Source organism: Canis lupus, chromosome 15 (assembly GCF_011100685.1).
Source record: "Canis lupus familiaris isolate Mischka breed German Shepherd chromosome 15, alternate assembly UU_Cfam_GSD_1.0, whole genome shotgun sequence".
Lineage (NCBI taxonomy): Eukaryota > Metazoa > Chordata > Mammalia > Carnivora > Canidae > Canis > Canis lupus.
Window position 1 is genome coordinate 51,357,300 of NC_049236.1, and position 21,061 is coordinate 51,378,360.

Here is a 21,061-nt window from a genome sequence, read left to right on the forward strand (position 1 = left end):
CCTAAAGGATCCATATTCCCTCCTCTTTGTTAAGGGCCTAGGCAATTTTTTCTAGTGTATTGATTCTATCAGGCAGTTATTGGGAATGATGTACACAGTGGGCTCTTCTCCACTCTTGAGATGCTCATAGGTGAAGGTTTCTAACACAGCAGTAACGATGACCTCCTTGTAACTGGAATGAGTGGAAGTCACGGAAGCGGGATTGGGGAATAATGGGAGCAGCATGTTGTCTGGTAAATCTAGGGAAACACATTGGGGCAACCTACTGCATTTGGGGGCCCAGAGTTGAGCTTGATAGCAGGAGAACGGCAGATTTGTGAATTTTAGAGATAAAAGAGGTAGAAGTGGCAATAAGCTAGAAATGCGAACAATATTTCTTTTTAATTTGGATTTTTCCTTTTTCTTAAAAAAAGGAATACTCCCTTAAAATTTAATATCTGAGTCATGACAAATAAATGTATGATTCTGATTAGATCGTGGGCTGGAAAAGACATTATTGTGACAATTGGTAAAATCGGAATATGGACTAGAAATGAGGTAGTAGTATTGCATCAATGAAAACATTCCTGAATTTTGTAACTATGGTTGTGTGGAAGCGTTTGTCTTTGACTTCTTCATTTTGAAGTGCTTAAGAGTATAAAGGGGCATGATGTATGGAGTTCCCTCTAAAATGGTTAAAAATTACATGATAAAATTAAGAACAATAAAGCAAATGTGGCAAAACACTAGTAATTGCTAAGCCTGCGTAAAGGGTGTACCAGAGTTCTCACTACTATTCATGCAACTAAAATTAAAATTACTTCCCAATGAGAAAATTTTTGTGTGCTGTTGGTTGCATTGGTTAAGACTTAATTCAGCTGTGACAGAAAACTCACAACAGCTTGATCAAGAGGGAAATTTATTTCTCTCTCAGGTAGAAAGAATCCAGAGGAGAATAGTCCAGTCCAGTTCATAAAGTTGTCAGAGTCTAGGGCTCCATTGCTTTTGTTATTTGTGTACCCTGGTAACTGGCTTCCAACTCATGGTCAAAGAGGGCTGCTGGGGTACCAGCCATTCCCCACATTCCAGCCAGCGGGAAGGGGAAAGGTTTGAAGAAAAGTGTGAAGGGGAACCAAAGGGCTGTGTCACCTGTGACACCTTCCACAAGGTTTCCTGGAAGATGTCGCTAGTTTTTCCCTGTGCATCTCATTGGTCAAAACATAGTCTTATGGCCACAGTTAGCTGGAAGGGAACCTAAGAAATGAAGCCTTTGTTCTTGTGTTCCTGGGCCCATATACAGATCAAGGGTTCCAGCGGATGGAAGAAAGGGAGGATGATGGTGGACAATTAATAGTCGCTACCAAATGAAGTCACCGCCAAGACAGCTTCTACCCAGGCAGCCTCCGTAATCTTGTTACCCAAGAGCCCTGCCGGACTTTGGGCTGGTCCTACCATGTGAATGCATTAGTGCAGCAGGCGATGTTTGTAGGCTGTAGTTTGTGCAGCTCACTACCGTTTCAAATAGCCAGACTCTGGATTTGTGGAAGATTTGCTAACAACCAACTGATGGACTCGTTAAAGATTAATTCCTCAGACGGCTTTGGTCTAAGAGAACAAACTTTAAAAAAAAAAGCTGAAGAGGATATTGTGAGTCAGAATTAAGGCTGTAGTGCCTTTTGGCTGCCTCCCATGCTTACAGGGAAATAGGAGTAATATTTATTTTGCAGTTGATAGAGGATGAAGAGGCCTATTTTGTGGGAAAGTTTGCTATGCTAACAAGCAGTTTTTCTAGTTCCTTGAGATGTTGGCTTTGAGGCAAGGGGTAATACAAAATGATCCTTGATCAAACAACTTGAGAGTCATGGAGACTATACTCTTTTCTTAGATACTCACAATGCATGTTAATACATTAAGGGCTCTGAGAAGGTCCGCAGCAAGGAAGTCTGTTTCATTCGGAATCATCCAGTCTTAACTACAATTTTGTATTTTCCCTGGTTTCACTTATTTGCTTCTCTCCTGGGGAGACTACCTTGGGAAATGCTGTGTCAAGGCATCTTTTGAGTCATGAAGCTCACACTGATCTGCCTTTAGCTTCATTCTGAGACACTCATGCTGGACTCTGCTCATTCATATTTCACAGAAAAAGGGACTTATATTACCATTTAAGCATAATGACAAGGGTTTTTTTCTTTCAGATGGTTGAAATTGGAAGCAAATGGAAGCCCCAGTCCTGTGGCAGTAGATGGATTGGCACCTAAGAGCTTTTTAAGGGATCTTTAGAAAGTCAACACCTGATTAATGCAGTATCACATAAGACTAGACTGAGTCACTGGGCACATGAACCTCAGTGCATCAAGCATCCCGTGGTGTTCCCAGCAGGGACTTGAGTGCAGACAGGCAGCTGCCCTGTGTTTAGGATGCTGGTTAGGAGGAGGACAATCTTTAACCATAATAGACTTTTGTTGCCAGATCTCTGTGGTTAAGTGGACAATCACCACAGCCCTGGAATTCTCTTCCAAACCAGGCCAAATTCTCAGAACACAAAATTGAATTTTATTTAAGCTGGTGAGATGAGGACAGCTATTTTCACTTGGCATTTGAGACCTGCAGGGAACAAAATGAACTTGCTTTGTCTTCATAGGGCTACCTAGTAAACATAATTTTGCCTCTGTGAAGCTAACTAAACAAGAGGAATACTTTGCCCTCAACAAATTAACAGCTCCATTAGCTCAGTGCATTTTTTGGTACATTTTAAATAAATTTCCAAATTGTAACATAAGGTTTTTCTTTTGTGAAGTTCATGGCACATTTCACATGCCATCTCATTAATTTTTACCATACCCCTAGGAGGTGGGAATTGTTATTCTTACCAGGACAATAGAGGCTCTAGGCAGCCTTGCGTCATGCAGCTAATTGGAAGATGGCCAGAAGCAGAGGCAAGAGCTCCTTGGTCCCAAGTCTTAGCTGTCAGAGCACATGGCCTTTGAAAGTCAAGTTTTCAATGTTGCAATCTTGCCTAGAGGAAAAAAAAATCATCCCTTGGGGAAAATACTAACTAACCCCTGTTGCTTGTTCCCTTAGGCATCCATTCATTCATTCTACAAATACGTATATCAAGTGCCCCCTGGTATGAGGCACTGTTGTATTAGAGATGTCCTTGCCCTCAAAAAGATATGCCTATATACTTGCCTCAAATGTCACATAGAGCCCTCTGGGAAGGACTAAGGAAGAGGATCTCAGGAGGATGAGCATGTATAATTGTAATAATGATGATAAAGAGCTAACTCTTACATAATGAACCTTGTACTCTTCTAAGTACCAACTTACCGGCTGGCTCAGTTGGTAGAGCATACAACTCTTGATCTCGAGGTTGTGAGTTCAAGCCCCCTGTTGTGTGTAGAGATTACTAAAACAATAAATAAGCTTTTTAAAAAAAGTACTAACTTATGTATGCTCATAACAACTCTTTGAAGTGGCTACCATTACTAATCTATATTACAGATGAAGGAATTGAGGCCTGTGGCAGTTCAGTTGCCCAATTCGCACAGAATAGGTGGTATGCCGGCTGGGTAGTTAGACTAACCCTTAGGCATAATGCCTCTTTAGAAAACCTCTTAAAGACAGGAGAAGGAAGAGAGGTGGTTCTGGGGGTTCCTATGGGCTCTGGTCACAGGTGTCAGGCTAGGGGAGTGGCTCTAGCACACAACTTCCAACTGTGTGATGGCCAGATTCTGAGTTAGGCTGGGACAGCCATTTGAGCAGAACAAGAGCTCACCGACTCCCCTGCCTCCAGTGCACACATTAGGAAAACTTATCCCCAGACTGTAAGAGGCTCATGGGCCCAGACCCTGCCACCTCCCATTCTGAAGACAGCTGTGGCTTTCAACCTTCCCTCATCTGCCAAGAACAAGGGGTATGAAGTTAGGGCCAGGATGCAGAAGGTGGGGGGTGTCAGTGATGAGTCCCTGGCACACTTCTCATTTGGACTCAATCCCAGCAACCCCACATACCAGGGCTGGAGGTGGCGATGCAGCGTGTGCTGCTTTCTTGAGGCTGTGAGATGCCCACTGGACTCCTGCTCCTTTCATAGACCAGCTCCTGTCTTCCCTCGTCTCCCCAGGTGACACTGGGCCCCCTGTGCTAGGGAGGATGCTGCACAGAAGTCAGAGGATGTGGGTTTCCATTCTCCAGAAAGTTGTTCTGGCATCTACTTCCTACCTTGAGGTCCTGGCAATGGAGAACCTTGCTTTTAGAAATGGACGTATTCTGGAAAATGGTGTCACCGAATCCCAGTTAACAGCTTTGCATCATCCTCACCTCTGACATTTTCTGCATCCTTGAAGGGAAAGCAAGGAAAGGGCTCCCTACCCACCTTGGTCCATTGAGGGCTCACAGCAGCCCATTTTACAGGTGGGGAAACTGAGGCCCTCAGGGAGAAACTGAGTTGCAGAAGGGGAAGAAGCTGTCCTTTGGTTCAGAGCTGGAAGTGAAGCCAGACAGGGGAGAGTGCAAAGAAGGAGTGCCTCTTGAGGCCGCACCAGATGCCATTGGGTCTGCAGACTCCAGGTGGTTTGGGGGATCATAAAACCAGGAAAGGAGATGTGCTGTCTCGGCTGGGCGAAGCCCTGGGGCCTGAGTACATGTGTTCAGGCCCTAGTCTGGCGCTTGTCTGCTGTATGACCTCGGGTGGTATGTGTCTGAGACTCGGTTTTCTCATCTATACACAGTGTGTACCCCAGAGGACCGTTATTAGGACTGAATGAGCTGGAACGTGAGAATAAAAGCAGCGAACACAGTGCCCGCTGTGTCCCAGGTGCCCGCTCAGGGTTAGTGTTATGGAACTGAGTTCATTCTCAGTCCTTGGGGCGTGCATGCTATGATATGGTACATGTTATGATTTTGTGGATTTCTCCCCAAATCCATGAGATGATTCAGAATAATTTAATTCTTGTGTTAAATGATAAAAATTGCAATTGTCCTCCAGCCCCACTGGCTTCTTTTTGTTCCTCATTCTCAAGAAGTGCTGCCCTACATCAATCAAGGCTGTTCCTTCCCTCTGCTTCCCTCCCACCTCCTCAAGATGCCTTTCCTGTGGCCTGGTCCCTTCCATCAGATCACCCTGGTTGTTCCTTTGGAGTTGTTGTCGCCCATGATCTTATTTATTATCTGATTTTCCCCAGGGAGCTTGTTCACTGCTGTATCTCTACCACTCAGCATAGTAGCTGGAATATAAGAAAGATGTGATGAAAGAAAGAAAGAGACAGAAATAGAGAGAGAGAGAGAGAGTAAATGATAAGGTTGGCTCTCTTAGTGTCTGGCCCCAAAGCCCCGATCTCACCGCCTGATGCCGTCACAGATTACACTTGCTCCAGAACCTTTCCTGCCCTCGCTGGCGCAGAGCCACCTTGCTCTCCCCTGATGCACAGCCTTTGTGGTCTGTGCCGCCACTGGGTGATGTTGCGTAAGCTGCCCCTCAGCCCTCCCACTTGCATTTATGGTTTAACAATTGCATTATTTCACATTCCTGTGACAAGGCCCCATGGCCCCAGCCAGATGAAAAACGTTCCTGGAAAGTGTGTGTTGGATAAAGTAGAAAAAAAGAGACATCTGCTGAGGGTATGTACGAGGGCTGGCGGAGGGCTGTAGCAAAGGTTGGAGCAGTGTCTGAGGCCCCAGCTCTGCATGTAGGTTCTGTGAGTGACACCCAGGGGGTGAGACAGGATTGTCCAGAAGGGTACAGGGGAACGGAGAAGGAGGCTGTGGGATCAGGCTCAGATCCAGGTTTATGACAGTGTTAGCAAACTCACTCAAGAGAGAGGCCCTGGATGAGAAAGAGCCAAAGGTACCTAATGAAGAAATAAAAGAAGCTCAGAGATTAGTGATAGCAAAAACATGCCAAGCAAAGAGTAGGATCCCTTGCAGGTGCATATTGGATGATCATGAGGAACTTTCAGATCTGTGTTCTAGTTCCAACTCCGCCACTTAGATTAGTCTTATCTTGGGCGAGTTTCTTGACTTTTCTGAGCTTCACCTTCCTCATGTGTAAAATGGGGATAACAGTTGCCAACCTCGTAGAGGTTAATTGGCAGAGTCAGGGTAAAGCACAGTACTACTCAATAATGTAATGTCTGTGACAAAGGACAGCCAAGTTGAATGGTGATGAACTTCCTGAACATAATGAGTGAACCACAGGCCTTTTACCTTGGCCAGGGATTCTAGTTCATGGGGCAGAGAGAGTGTAATTTAATCTGCTTGGGCTGCCATAACAAAATACCATAGCCTGAGTGGTTTAAACCACAGAAATGTATTTTCTCACACCTCTTGAGGCTGGAAGTCTGAGATCAGGGTCCCAGCATGGTCCTGTTGGATCAGAGCCCCACCTTTATGACCTCATTTAGCCTCATTTACTTCCTTAGAGGTCCCATCTCCAAATATAGTCACACTGATGTTAGAGTTTCAACTTATGAGTGGGGGGAGGCACAAATATCCAGTCCACAATGGGAGGATAAGGAATCGCGTGAGTGACAAGAAGTCCTCTGGGCACTTTGAGAAAAACTTGTTCTCCCCAGCCGTGGCCAATTAAGATGGGCTTTGGATGGCAGGAGTAAGGATGAATGAGTTCAGCCTTGCTCACCTGTGATTGGCCTGAGGTGACATTCCAGTGGCCCTTTGGGAATCAGGACACTACCATCCATATGCTGCTTTTCCCCTGTCATCAGGAAGTGGAGTGGGGTCTCTCAGGAGAAACCTCATCAGGAGCATAGAATCGGCTGCCATCCTTCATGCCTGGTGACACATTGCCACGTGCACTAGTCATTTTCTCCATGGTAGGGAATGCCATTCCTTCTTTTTGGAGTGCAGTAGTAGTGTCCTATTCCATCCAAATACCATTTCTAGGACAAATTCCCTAGCCAGATATTCTTTTTCTTTTTTAATTAATTAATTTTTCTCCAGTCTTTAAAAATTTTTTTTTAAAAAATCTTATTCATTTATTCATGAGAGACACAGAAAAAGAGACAGAGACATAGGCAGAGGGAGGAGAAGCAGGCTCCTTGCAAGGAGCCCAATGTGGGACTCAATCCCGGGAATCCAGGATCACGCCCTGAGCCAAAGGCAGACACTCAACCGCTGAGCCACCCAGGCATCCCAATTTTTCCCCAGTCTTTTTGAGAAATAATTGACATATATCATCATATAAGTTGAAGTTATACAACGTGATGATTTGATTTACATACATTGTGCAATGATACCACAATAAGTTCAGCTAATATCTACCTTCTCATTTAAATACAATAAAAAGAAAAAGGGAAAAAATTTTTCCTTGTGATGAGAACTCTTAGGATCTAACTCTCTTAACTTTCTGACGTAGCATGCAACTGTGCTAGCTGTCGTCATCCTGATATACATGACATTCCTAGTACTTACTTACCTTAGAACTGGAAGTTTGTACCTTCTGACCACTCTCTTCCAATTCTTCCTCCCCCTACCCACTCACCTCCACCCCACCCCCACTTCTGGTAACCACAAATACGATTCCTTTTTCTATGCATTTGGTTGGTTTTTAGATTCCATATGTAAGTGAGATCATACAGCATTTGTCTTTCTCTTTTTGATCTATATGTATGTACCACAACTTCTTTAGCCATTTATCCATCGATAAACACTTAGGTTGTTGCCATGCTTTGGCTACTGTAAACAATGCTGCTGTGAACATGGGGTGCAGATATCTTTCCAAACTCATGTTTTTCTTTTTTTTTATATTTTTTAATTTTTAAAAATTTTTTAAAAAATTTATTTATGATAGTCACACACACACACACACACACACACACACACACACAGAGGCAGAGACACAGGCAGAGGGAGAAGCAGGCTCCATGCAGGGAACCCGATGTGGGACTCGATCCCGGATCTCCAGGATCGTGCCCTGGGCCAAAGGCAGGTGCCAAACCGCTGCGCCACCCAGGGATCCCTCATGTTTTTCTTAATCCTTGGATATATTCCTAGAAGGAGAATTGCTGGGTCAAATGGCAGTTCTATTTATGAGGACCCTTCATACTGTTTTCCATAGTGGCTATACCCTACTCAGGCATTATTTATTTATTTATTTATTTATTTATTTATTTATCTATCTATTTATCTATCTATCTATCTGCCAGGCATTCTTTAAAATTTTTTAAAATTAATTTTTCATTTAAATTCAGTTTACCAACATATGGTATAATACCCAGTGCTCATCCCATTATGTGCCCTCCTTAATGCCCTTCACCCAGTTACCCCATCCCTCTACTCAGCTCCCCCTTCTTCAACCCTTTTTTTCCAGAGTTGGGAGTCTCTCATGGCTTGTCTTCTTCTCTAATTTTTCCCCACTCAGTTTCCCTCCTTTCCATTATGGTCCCTTTCACTATTTCTTATATTCCACATATGAGTGAAACGATATGATAGCTGTCTGTCTCCGATTGACTTATTTCACTCAGAATAATACCCTCTAGTTCCATCCACATCAATGTGAATGGTAGGTATTCATGCTTTTTGGTATCAGGCTGAGTAATAGTCCATTTATCTATATATATCTTCTTTAGTCATTCTTTTTTTAAAAAAAATTTATTTATTTATACACAAGAGACAGAGAGAGAGAGAGAGGCAGAGACACAGGCAGAGAGAGAAGCAGGCTCCCCACAAGGAGCTGGATGTGGGACTCAATCCCGGACCCTGGGATCACACCCTAAGCCAAAGGCAAACGCTCAATCGCTGAGCCACCCAGGCGTCCCCATCTTTATCCATTCATCTGTCAGAGGATATCTTGGCTCCTTCCACAGTTTGGCTATCGTGGACATTGCTGCTATGAACACTGGGGTGCAGGTGTCCCATCGTTTCACTACGTCTGTATCTTTGGGTAAATACCCAGTAGTACAACTGCTGCATCGTAGGGTAGCTCTAGTTTTAACTTCTTGAGGAACCTCTACACTGTTTCCCAGCGTGGGCGCACCAGTTTGCATTCCCACCAACAGTGTAAGAGGATTCCCCTTTCTCCACCTCCTTCCTTGCCAACATTTGTTGTTTACTGACTTGTTAATGTTAGCCATTCTGGCAGGTGTGAGGTGGTATCTCATTGTGGTTTTGACTTGTATCTCCCTAATTTTGCCAGGCATTTTTGACGTCCCCTCAGTAGCATTGTCCCACAGTGATTTGCCCTTTTATGTCTGTTTTTGATACCTACATTCTTCCTATGTATTTATCGAAGGAATTACAAAACAAATGAGCAAATGGGTGAATGAATGGGTGTCTTATTGAAATGTAGTTGGCATATAACATCATATTGTTTTCAGGAGTACAATGTAGTGATTTGGTATTTGTATACACTGTGAAATGATCACCACAGTACGTCGACTTACTATCTTGACTCTCTTTCATTTTGACTGTAGTTACCTGAGAGCAGAGTTTAGTTCTTTCTACAAAAAAAAGTCCTGGCCAAAAGAGCATCCACAGGACTAGTTCCTTACATGACAGGCTCCTTATCCAAACAGCTATTCAATGCTCAGGATATCAGTTTGGAAATTTCAGGAATATTTTTGCTTTCACTACATTGGTCTTTTTATTCCAAGTTTACTCAGTGCCAACTTCACTTACATAAAGCAAAAAAGAACGTCAGTCTTAGAGGTTTTAACCTTTTCAGCTTGGTAGTACTCAGCCTTCTCAGGGTAACTCCGTGGATCTGGAACCATAGAGGGACTTGGTGGTCAGCCATTTGCTGGGGCATGGGGTGTGTTCCCTTCACATTTGCTCTGATGTGTACACATGTAAACATCTGAGCAGCTGTGCCTTTGTGTTTGAAAAAGACCCAGCCTCACTGAAGAGTGGTTTAGCCAATCACATTTATTATGCTTCTGCTTTGTCCTTGGCACCACATGCAGTGCGGACGATCTAAGATGAATTATGCCAATCAGGGAGGATATGCCTCCACTCTCAAGGAGCTCAGAGAGGGAGACAGAATATAGACACAGGAAATTACATAAGGAGAACTGCAGAAGCAGAAAAAGATTTCATGATTCCTGTGGGCCTGTTCACCATGACCAGGGCTAATCTCTCACTAAGGAGGCGTTTGATAAGAAAGATTGGGTTCACTTAGCAGCTGAGTGGGGGAAGCAAACCAAGCAAGATGCACGTGTACCACACACTGCCACTGTTATTCAAATTGACCATCTCCTAGCTCATTGTGGTAGGGAGCTGAGGAAACTGGTAGACAAATGGTTTTCAAGCAGGAGACTTTGTCCCTATGGGACATTTGGCAATGTCTGGAGACATTTTTGGCTGTCACAATGAAGGAGGGTGAAGAGGTACTTCTGGCATCTAGCGGGTAGAGGTCAGGGATGCTGATAAACATCCTATGGTGTATAGGACAACCCCTCACAACAAAGAATTATCCAGCCCAAAATGTTAATGGTACTGAGCTTGAGAAACCCAGTGAGAGCCTGAGGGAAAGTCTGGAGTCTGGTCTGAGTGGTGGGAACTGGGTCACTTTGCTTCCTTGGATCACGGTTTACTTATCTATGACGTAAGAAGCTCTTAGGTTACATTGGGCTCTAACAATCCTTTGATTCAGTGAAGCTGACAAACTGGAGATTGAAGATGAGATGTGAATATCCTCAGAATTTTTTAAAGCAGAAGAAATATGGAGAGTTTTAAGAGATTTTCTAGGAGATAGTACTTAAGCCTCAGATGAATTTTGAAAAATTGGAACCACTTTATCCTCATAAAATCTGTGAAAGAAACTGGAAGAGCCTTGTTCTCATGCTTTGTCGCTAAGGAAGGAATTCTTGTTGGGGCTCAAGGGACAGCACAGAGCAGAATCTTCTAGAATTACACAGAAACTAAGATGCCAGCCAGGCACATCTGAGGGCTGCTTTTCAAGTATTGTCTCAACTGCCAAGTTCCTGAAAGGGGAAGCACAGCTCTTCCTAGTCTGGGCCATCTTCTACGTCCTCTGACTGAATTAGAGCCTCACCCTGTCTGCCACATGTCTTCTTCATATCAAAAGATACTTATTCTTCTTAGAATTGAAAATCTCAATCATGCTTGTAAAACATGCTGTTTATAAAGAAAAAATTCTATATGAAGATAATTCTAATTAAAGACCTATTACTGGAAATACAAATCAAAATCACAAGGAGACACCAACTCCCACCGGTCAGAATGGCTAAAAACAGTTCAAGAAACAACAAATGTTGGTGAAGGTGTGGAGAAAGGGGAACTATTGGTGCGAATGCAAACTGGTTCAGCCACTCTGGAAAACAATACAGAGATTCTCCAAAAAGTTAAAAATACAGCAATTGCACTACTAGATATTTATCCAGAGACAAAAATAATGATTCAAAGGGACACATGCACAATATTTATGCAGCAATGTCCACAATAGCCAAACTGTGGAAGGAGCCACGATATCCTTTGATAGATGAATGGGTAAAGAAGATGTAAAGTCTAACTTCCTACAATAACTTACATACAATGGAATATTACTCAGCCATCAAAAATGAAATCTTGCCATTTGCAACAAAGTGGATGGAACTGGAGGTTATTATGCTAAGTGAAATAGGTCAATCGGAGAAAGACAAATACATATGATTTCACTCATATGTGGACTTTAAGAAACAAAACAGACGAGCATAGGGGGAAAGAAGGAAAAAAATAAGATAAAAACAAGGAAAGAAAAAAAGATAAAAACAGAGGGAGACAAACCACAAGAGACTCCTAACTATAGGAAATAAACTAAGGGTTGCTGGAGGAGAGAGGGGTGGGAGGATAAAGTAATTGGGTGATGCACATTAAGGAGAACATGTGATGCAATGAGCACTGGGTGTTATATGCAACTAATGAATCACTAAACTCCACCCTGAAACTAATGATTACTATATGTTAACTAAATTGAATTTAAAAAATTTTACTGCGTCATAACACAACAAATTTGAATTCCAGAATCTTTGAGCAACATTTTTATGAAAGTTTCAGAATTTATTTGTGTGGAGGAATGATTGGACCTTGACAAAGGGAGAGTGAGTCTGTGTGAGGTACATTCTTGCATGATAAGGCACTGACTCTCACTGTCAGCTGGAGAAATGTCAGCCATGTCTTGGGAATTTCAACTGGGGTTCACAACAGAGCAATCTCCAAGATCGTAAAAGCTTTCCAGAAGACCAAGTGTCAGGTTCAGACATCTGCCAAGTTTCAAGTGTACAAATGTCCTATTATATCTGTACCCAAAGATTGTGACCATCTTTCTGTAATTCTCCCTCCTTTGCCCAAATATGGAAGGTCAGAAACAAAAACTAAAGGAGGAAGAAGTAGAATCTGGAAGAAAGAATAAATTCTTTTTTTTTTTTTTTTAAGATTTTATTTATTCATTCATGAGAGAGAGAGAGAGAGAGAGAGAGAGAGGCAGCAACACAGGCAGAGGGAGAAGCAGGCTCCATGCAGGGAGCCCAATGTGGGACTTGATCCCGGGTCTCCAGGATCACACCTTGGGCTGAAGGCAGTGCTAAACCACTAAGCCACGGGGGCTGCCCTGGAAGAAAGAATAAAATCCAACCTTCCCTCCTAGAGCCACTTTACATTTCCAGGGTGAAAGCATAAAAGAATTTGGGGAAGGAGAAGCTCTAAATAAAATAAGAGATTAGAGTTGTTATTACACTGGAAGGGATATTTTTAAAGAAGTCTAACTTACATACAATAAACCATCCATTTTAAGGTGGATAGTTCAATGAGTTTTGACAAATGTGTGCCTGCATAACCACCATACAGCATTTCCATCATCTTCAAAAGTTCCTTGAGGGATCCCTGGGTGGCACAGCGGTTTGGCGCCTGCCTTTGGCCCAGGGCGTGATCCTGGAGACCCGGGATCGAGTCCCACATCGGGCTCCCGGTGCATGGAGCCTGCTTCTCCCTCTGCCTGTGTCTCTGCCTCTCTCTCTCTCTGTGACTATCATAAATAAAAAAAAAAAAAAAAAAAAAGTTCCTTGAGCTCCATCCTCTTCCAGCCCCAGGGACACTGATCTAACTTCTGCCTCTGTAGATTAACTTTATTTTTTTTAAAGATTTTATTTATTTATTCATGAGAGACACAGAGAGAGAGGCAGGCAGAGACAGGCAGAGGGAGAAGCAGGCTCCATGCAGGGAGCCTGATGTGGGACTCGATCCCGGGACCATGGGATCGCGCCCTGAGCTGAAGGCAGATGCTCAACTTCTGAGCCACCCAGGCATCCCGATTAACTTTAATTTTATAGAAGAATGAAAAATATAGAATTTCATATAAATGGAATCATACAGCATGCGCTCTGGTATCTGACTTTCTTACACTCAGTGCAAAATTACTGAGATCTATTCATGTTGTGTGTATCAGCAGTTAGTTCCTTTCTATTCCTGAATAGTGTTCTATTGAATGGGTATATATATTTTAAAACAATTTTATTTATTTACTTGAGAGAGAGAGCGAGAGAGCACAAGCAGGAGGAGAGGCAGAGGCCGAGGGAGAAAGAGGAGCAGACTTCCGTTGAGCAGGGAGCCTGATGTGGGGTTCAATCCCAGGACCCTGGGATCATGACCTGAGCCAAAGGCAGACACTTAACTGACTGAGTCACCCAGGTGCTCCTGAATGGGTATATTATAGTTTATTTTCCATCCACCTATTGATGGACATTTGGGCTTCTTTTCTGGATTAATAAGCTGTGAATGTTCCTTTATAAGTCTCCATGAAGACATGTTTTCATTTCTTCTGGGTAATTACCTATAAGTAGAAATTGTTGGGCTATATGGTACATGGGTGTTTACTTTTATAATAAATTGCCAAACGTTCATCCTTAGAGGTTATTCTCTTTCATGATATTGCCACAAACAATGTATGGGAATCACAGTTGTTCCACATCTTCCACAACTTTAGGTCATATCAGGCTTTTAAATTTTAGCTATTCTAGTCATTGTGTGGTGGTATCTCATTACAGTTTAAATTTTCATTTTCCAGATGACTAATGATGTTGAGCATCTTATTATGTGCTTATTGGCCACTTGCATATTTTCTTTTGTCAATGTCTCTTCAATATTTTATCCCATTTTTAAACATTGATTTACTAGTTTTCTAATTTCTATTGTGCTGCAGCTCAGTAATTAGAGTCTTCATATAGTCTGGGCACATAAGTTCTTTGTCAGATACAAGCTGCTAATATTTTCTTCCAGTCTGTGATTTGCCTTTTTGTTTTCTTGGTATTGCCTTTGGAAGAACAGATTTTTAAAATTTGGTAAAGTTCTATCAATTCTTTCCTTTTATTGTTTATGGTTTTTTTTCAAGAGACATTCAAATTACTGAAATGAGATTGTTTCTGGTATTGAAAGTGCTCAGGAGACTTTTGATTACCTAAGAGTAACTGAAAAAGTTCCTGGGGATCTGAGATTCCACCCAAAGACAGAGAAAGACAAGCTGCACCCCCCACCCTGCCCCCAAGGGCCATCCCAGAAGAGGATTGGAAAATGTTAGTTCGCCTTCCTATTTTCTGTATTTATTTTTTTTAAACAACTGATTTGCTTCATGGTGATATAGTTTTAGGAAAAAGTCCAACTAACAAGAAGGTTAAAAATTACAGGTGGGGGATTTTTCCTTCATATTCTTCTTCCTTTCAAGAAGTTCAGAGTCTGGGAGTCAAACAACCTACACTGGTTGACAAGCCTTCCTATAAGGAAGCTCTGGGTTTTGTTGTGTGTGTGTGTGTGTGTGTGTGTGTGTGTGTGTGTGTTTTACAAACATCTGTAAAGTCATCATCCTGCAAGTTAGACCTATTTTCTTCTAGTTTGTTCTCAGAGGAAAGGAACATATGAGCATCTCTTCTTCAAATTAAATAATTACATGCTCAGTTCCTAAAATATCTTGTCTGGATTTATTTTCTGTTTCTTCTATTGTCTTGGTTGCTCTCTGCGAGGTCTCTCAGCATTCTCCCAATCGCCTTTTGGATGCTACACCCTGATCTGAGTGGCCAGTGTCCTAGTGAAGCCTCAGAGGCAACGAGGGTAATCCCTAGTGTCCACTCATCCCAGCATCGTGGTGACTGTCTAGACACAGAGTGACAAAGGTCAACCCACTTTATTTGGATTCCACCATAACCAGCATTGTATCTGTATGCTAAAATGTGTTGAGGCTCTAAATTCACAGCCAAAGTATCCATCTCTGAACATTTTGGGGGAAAAAACATACTTCAAGGTCAAGAGATTCTAACTCAAAGTAGAATGAGTGAAATTAATGAAAATTCAACATAGTATCTCCATCTATAGTCAGCTAATCTACAACAGCTACTGAACAGCCAGGCGACAGGGACCTTTGGGCCTTTGCACTTGTTTCTAACACAAAGGATGTTCTTTCTCCAGATGGGCCTGTGGCATGTTCCCTGAGACCATTCGGGTCTGCTCTCAGAGGGTGCCTTGTCAGCGAGGGCTTTCCTGATCACCCTGACTACAACTCTCTAATTCAGCTCAGCCTACTCAGACCCACTCCTGGAAATTCCCAATCCTGCTTTTAGGCTACTCTGTATGTCCCCAAGGCACTGAACAGACATGGTCTATACTTCTAGGTATCAATTTCTATACCATTTGTCTGCCCTAGTAGAATGTAATTTGTGTATGTTATGTTCACTGCTTTATTCCTCCATTTTGGGAAGAGTTCCTTGATCAATAATCTTTGAATAAATCTATGAACGAGAGTAGAATTTTTTTTTGCGGTGAGGAAGAGTACTTGACTGTTAATTCGTATCTGTTTTATGCAACACATATTAATGCTTACTAGATCTTATTTAATCTTCATGACAGTCATATGAGGGAGGACAGTTATCCTCAATTGTGGATGAGGAAATAGAGGCACAGTGCTGAGTCACAGCTGGTGTGTGGTAGCCTGCTCCAGGGTCTGTGCTCTCAAGCACTACCATGCTGCCTCCCTTAATTAATGGAATATATTTGGCAGAAACCCAGGACTGGGCAGATTTAGGCCAGGACCAACCATATAGTTCTTTCTAGGTAAGGTGAATGGAGCATGGACAGTGGAGAAGAGGCAGTGAGTCCCATCCAAGTGTAGGAGAGTAGAAGGCAGAGATAGGGAAGAGGCAAAATAAGAAGGAGATCAGAGATGTGGGGGGCCCGGGATACCTGAAGAGAGGTGCAGGCACTGACAAGAGGCTGAAGGAACTGAGGCTTCACCTCGTGTCCCACAGTGATTCTTCACTCCAGCTTGGAATTCAGGAGCAAAGGGCCAATATTGGGCCAATAGTTTCAGCAAATGAAGGCTGGGGAAAGGAGAATGGGTATGGGGCTAAGCATATGAGAGGGCTTTGGAGATGAGGTGGGGAGACCATAAAGGAGGAGAAAAAGAAGAAAACCTAGATTCTGAAAAGTTATGATTCGTGTTCTCTTGCCTCTTCCTTAATCTTGGAATATCAAATCAATGTATTGATTAAAATTCCTTTAAGAAGTGAGTGGATAGGGGCGCCTGGGTGGCACAGCTGGCTGAATGTCTGACTCTTGGTTTTGGCTCCAGTCATGATCTTGGGGTCCTGGGATTGAGCCCCACATCAAGCTCCTCACTCTATGCAGAGTTCTGCTTCAGATCCTCTCTCTCCCTCTGCTCACTTCCGTGTGTGCACTTTCTCTCTCTAGAATGAATGTCTTTAAAAAAAAAAACGGAGTGGACAAATTGTGGTATGTTCATGTAATGGAATGCTGCTTAGCAATAAAAAAGAATGAACTTGGGGATCCCTGGGTGGCTCAGCGGTTTAGCACCTGCCTTTGGCCCAGGGCGTGATTCTGGAATCCCAGGATCAAGTCCCATGTCGGGTTCCTTGCATGGAGCCTGCTTCTCCTTCTGCCTGTGTCTCCGCCTCTCTCTCTCTCTCTGTCTCTCATGAATAATTACAATCTTTTTTAAAAAAGAAAAAAGAATGAACTAGTGATACACCCCAAAACGTTGGATGAATCTCAAAAAAATGTGGAATAAAAGAAGCTGCAATGGTCTGAATGTTTGTATACCAACCCCCCAAAGACATGTTTAGATCCTAATGCCCAAAGTGTTGGTACTAGGAGATGGGGCCTTTGGGAGGTGATTAGGTTATGAGAGTGGAGCCATCATGAGTGAGGTTAATGCCCAAGAGCGCTCTTTTGCCCCTTCCATGTGAGGACCCAGTGGGAAGTCTACAACCTGGAAGAGAGCCCTCACGGATGCTGGCACACTGATCTTGTACTTCCAGCCTCTAGAATTGTAGGAAATAAATTTCTGTTGTTTATATGCTACTCAGTCTGCGGTATTTTGCTATAACATCATGAACAGACTAAGACAGAAGCCAAACAAAAAGTATATTCTGTAGTATTGCACTTACATAAAATACTAAACAAGCAAATTAATCTATATAACAGAAAGCAGATCCATGGTTGCCTGGGGCTAGGGCTGTGGATGCAGGAAAGGGCAGGAGAGAGGGATTAGAAAGAGATGCTAGGAAGCTTTTGGAGGTTTTGGGTATATTCCTGTCTTGATTGTGGTAATGTTTCATAGGAGTATACTTATATCAAAGCTCATCGCAATATACACCAAAAAAAATGAGAGTGATCAAATCTAGAAATCTGTTCTTGGGAGAGGTTTTTGTAAGGTGTTTAAGTCGAGAACTCTCATCTTTTCCTAAGATTGATAAATAATATCTTTTTTTCCTTTTCCTTTTTTTTTTTTTTAAGTTGGGGATGAAGAATAGTAATTAAAAATAGCTTTCTTTGCTCAGCATATCTTCCCTGTACAGAGTTGACTACACTTAGCTCCTGTTTCCCTTTCCTGCATTAGGAAACCTGCCTGGCCCCAGATGTTTCTTAGGGCTTACAGTAGATTGAATTGTGGCCCCCAAAAGATAGGCCACCACCTAGAACCTCAAAACATGACCTTATTTGGAATAAGGGTCTTTGCGATATAATTAAGATGAGGGTCTTAAAATGAGATCATCCCAGATTAGGATCCACCTTAAATCCAATGATGAGTGTCCTTAGAAGACACGTAAAAGGAGAAAATACAGAGACATAGGAATGCCATGTGAAGACAGAGATTGGAATGATGCAGCAGTAAGTCAATAAATGCTAAGAATTATTAGCAGCCACCAGAAGATAGGAGAGAAATGGAACAGATGCTTTCGCAAAACCTCCAGAAGGAACCAACCCTACCAAACACCTTGACTTTGCACTTCTGGCCTACAGGACCGTGAGAAAAATGTCTGTTTTATGCTTGTAGTAATATGTTATGGCAGCCCTGGCAAACTAATCCAGCACCCCTAGGTGTTTTTACTCCTTAATTAATTCTACTCTCATATCTCATTTTTGCTGCTTGCTCCTCCATCTCTGAACTAATCCTGTTAAAATTTTCCTCTCTTGGTTTTGGCCACGTCTGCATAGATGGATGTTCACTAACTGCTCTAAACTTTACTTTACTCATTTGTAGAGTGGATGTACCCACTAACGCCTAGGGTTGTTTGGGAGGATTAAGTGGGCTTATATGCATACATGCTCTTAGAACAGTGCCTGGCATGTAGTGCTGTATGTATATTATCATTAAGTTTTGCCCCCAGTTCTGAAGGGGTGGCTTAGCTTGTAGCTTCATCATAATTTTAATTAACATTTTCTTCTATTTAAATTATTGCATTACACTTGCATCCAGAAGGGCCCTTTTATGGGTTCCTGGGATCAATTGTGAACTAGGTTTTCAGCAAATCCCTTCATGGTCTTCATCAACTAATTGAAAACTTCTGTGATGTTGAAGCTTGTCATGGTTTGGCTCAATGGACTGGGTGATGAGCAAATGAGCCCAAGGCCATTGCTTGGTCCACCATATAAATAAGTTTATTGCACTTTTCCATGGCTACAGCCTGACTTTAGGCATCATTTTTGCAAATGTGGGCTATTGGTTATATAGGGACAGAGCAAAAGACTGTAAGATGCTTATAAAAATTCATTGGCATGGTTAGAAAAATAAAAGTATATTTATGTTGATGTGTGGTTAGCGGAGTCCACTTCATAGCTCAAATTCATATGACATCTGACTTAATCTTACCTTTCTCAGAGAAGTACAAAGGAATCATAGAATCATAAATATGGAACATCCACATAATTAGTTATAAATTTCCTCATCTACAAAGAATAAATGCATTTGAAGATAAAGTTGAACAGAATGGCTTTGAATTTTTCATTTCATTTCAGGTTGTGGGCTGACCTGAGTAAGTGATTTTCACTCATAATTTACAATGCATTGAGGGACAGCTAAGCAGAACATAACCAAAAACCTTGTCAAAGCCAAGAAAGTTTTGTAGCTTTCATTCCATCTACAAAATCCTTCAATGTCATTGACAATTAAACCTTCCGTTTCTCCTCTTTATTAAACCATGTGGATAGGCATCCCTTTCATATCCTTAAAAACGAAAGTAAAAGATTTTTAAAATATGTAATTTAGGTCTTGAAGTTAGTAATTTCTAGAACCATCTGAGAAGCCTCAAGGGATCTGACCATTCATCCATATATTATCCAAATGGCTTCTGTTGTGATTTTACCCAGTCCCATTAACCATACTATTACATGATCTCTTAACTTGGGAATCTAGTGTGTTTATCACTTCTGAAAAAATATCAGCAGCCCATTAGATATGTTTCCTTCAGTACAGTGCTTTGTATGTTGGCAAATCAGGGGCTTGATGATGAGTTCACTGTGGGACGTTGAATTAAGTCAGTTAATTGGGGCTCCAGCTCTTTCGAAGGGTTGGGTGAAGCTCTGCTTATGGGTAATTGAAACTTCAGGTTGCCAAGAGGTAGGTGACTAAGAAGTAGCTGTTGTGGATCAAGGGAAACATTTTAATTGGATGATGGGCATTCTCAAAGGGCATATAGCAATTTTCTGAGTTGCATAATCTAATAGTTTGAAATTTAGAATGTAGTGTGATGTCATCTCTCCAACTTTTAAAAGGACACGCATCTCCCTCTGTAATTATTTTGTGTATTATTTTTCATAACAGCTTAGACTAATGCCAAGGGATATATGATGGTTAGGGATGTGTGGAACAGCTTTGCCAGAGTTTCAGTCCTATGTAGTGGCATTTTCTTGACAAAATTCCTGGCAAAGTCTTCTATGTTTCCAAATCCTCCTTGTCGTCCTTGTTCTCAGTTCATTTCCAAGAAGTTTACCTGTGTTTAAATGAACTCAGTTCAAATAAAGTCCTGCCCAGATTATAACTTGTGAATCGCTCTCTCCCTTATTGAGTCTTAACAAAATATATGATGAAAGAAATAGTAAACTCACCAAGAATGTCAAACACATTCTGCAGATCATTACACTCAGAGTTTATAGAGAATAAGAATTTTGTCTACTGATACTATGAAGAGGTAGAGAATTTGAGATCTACTCAACAGATTAATCTGGGATCAGTGTCTAAATTTTTGTGTATGGCATAGTAGAAAGAACCCTGGACCAGGAGCTAAGACACCGGAAGCCTGGCCCTGGTTCTGCAACTATCTTGCCATGTAACTCCGGGCATGTCATTTAATTTTGCAGGGTGTCATTGCATTTCCCATCTGAAAAATGAGGGTGTCTGGTTAGATTACTTAGAAAACCTCTAAAATTCCATGATTCTTTTCTTTTCTTTTTTTCTTTTTAAATATTTTATTTATTTATTTATTCATGAGAGACACAGAGAGAGAGAGATGCAGAGACACAGGCAGAGAGAGAAACAGGCTCCATGCAGGGAGCCTGATGTGGGACTCGATCCCAGGACTCCAGGACCATACTCTGGGCCGAAGGCAGGCACTAAACTGCTCAGCCATCTAGGGATCCCCCCATGATCCTTTTCTGAAAATGAAACTTTCTGAGTAAAAGTTTGAGGTTAGCTTTGTTTTTTTCCCCTGGTTTGTGTCTTTATCCCACTAGAAAGGGAATCATGCTGCTCTTTTTTGACATCTAAAATGCTTCTTAATAAGTTTTAGTCATTCATTCATTTACGTTGGGAAACATCTTTTTCCCAACAGATTCCTTTCCTCACACTCTTCTG

General features: G+C 42.0%; 1 protein-coding gene and 1 long non-coding RNA gene across 4 annotated transcripts in view; one reads left to right on the forward strand and one right to left on the reverse strand.

The window, feature by feature from the left end:
* TRIM2 (tripartite motif containing 2) overlaps positions 1 to 21,061 on the forward strand; it is a 169,445-nt gene that overhangs the window by 25,144 nt on the left and 123,240 nt on the right. The gene's annotated exons all lie outside the window — the stretch shown is intronic.
* LOC111090100 lies at positions 470 to 5,424 on the reverse strand. 2 transcript variants are annotated; one of them, XR_005370909.1, is made up of 5 exons: positions 5,318 to 5,424; positions 3,990 to 4,206; positions 3,307 to 3,385; positions 2,850 to 2,995; positions 470 to 2,583 (listed from the first exon to the last, which is right to left on the reverse strand). It is a non-coding gene; the product is annotated as an uncharacterized LOC111090100 (long non-coding RNA). The 2 variants fall into 2 exon arrangements; XR_005370910.1 differs by having other exon boundaries at positions 4,297 to 5,407.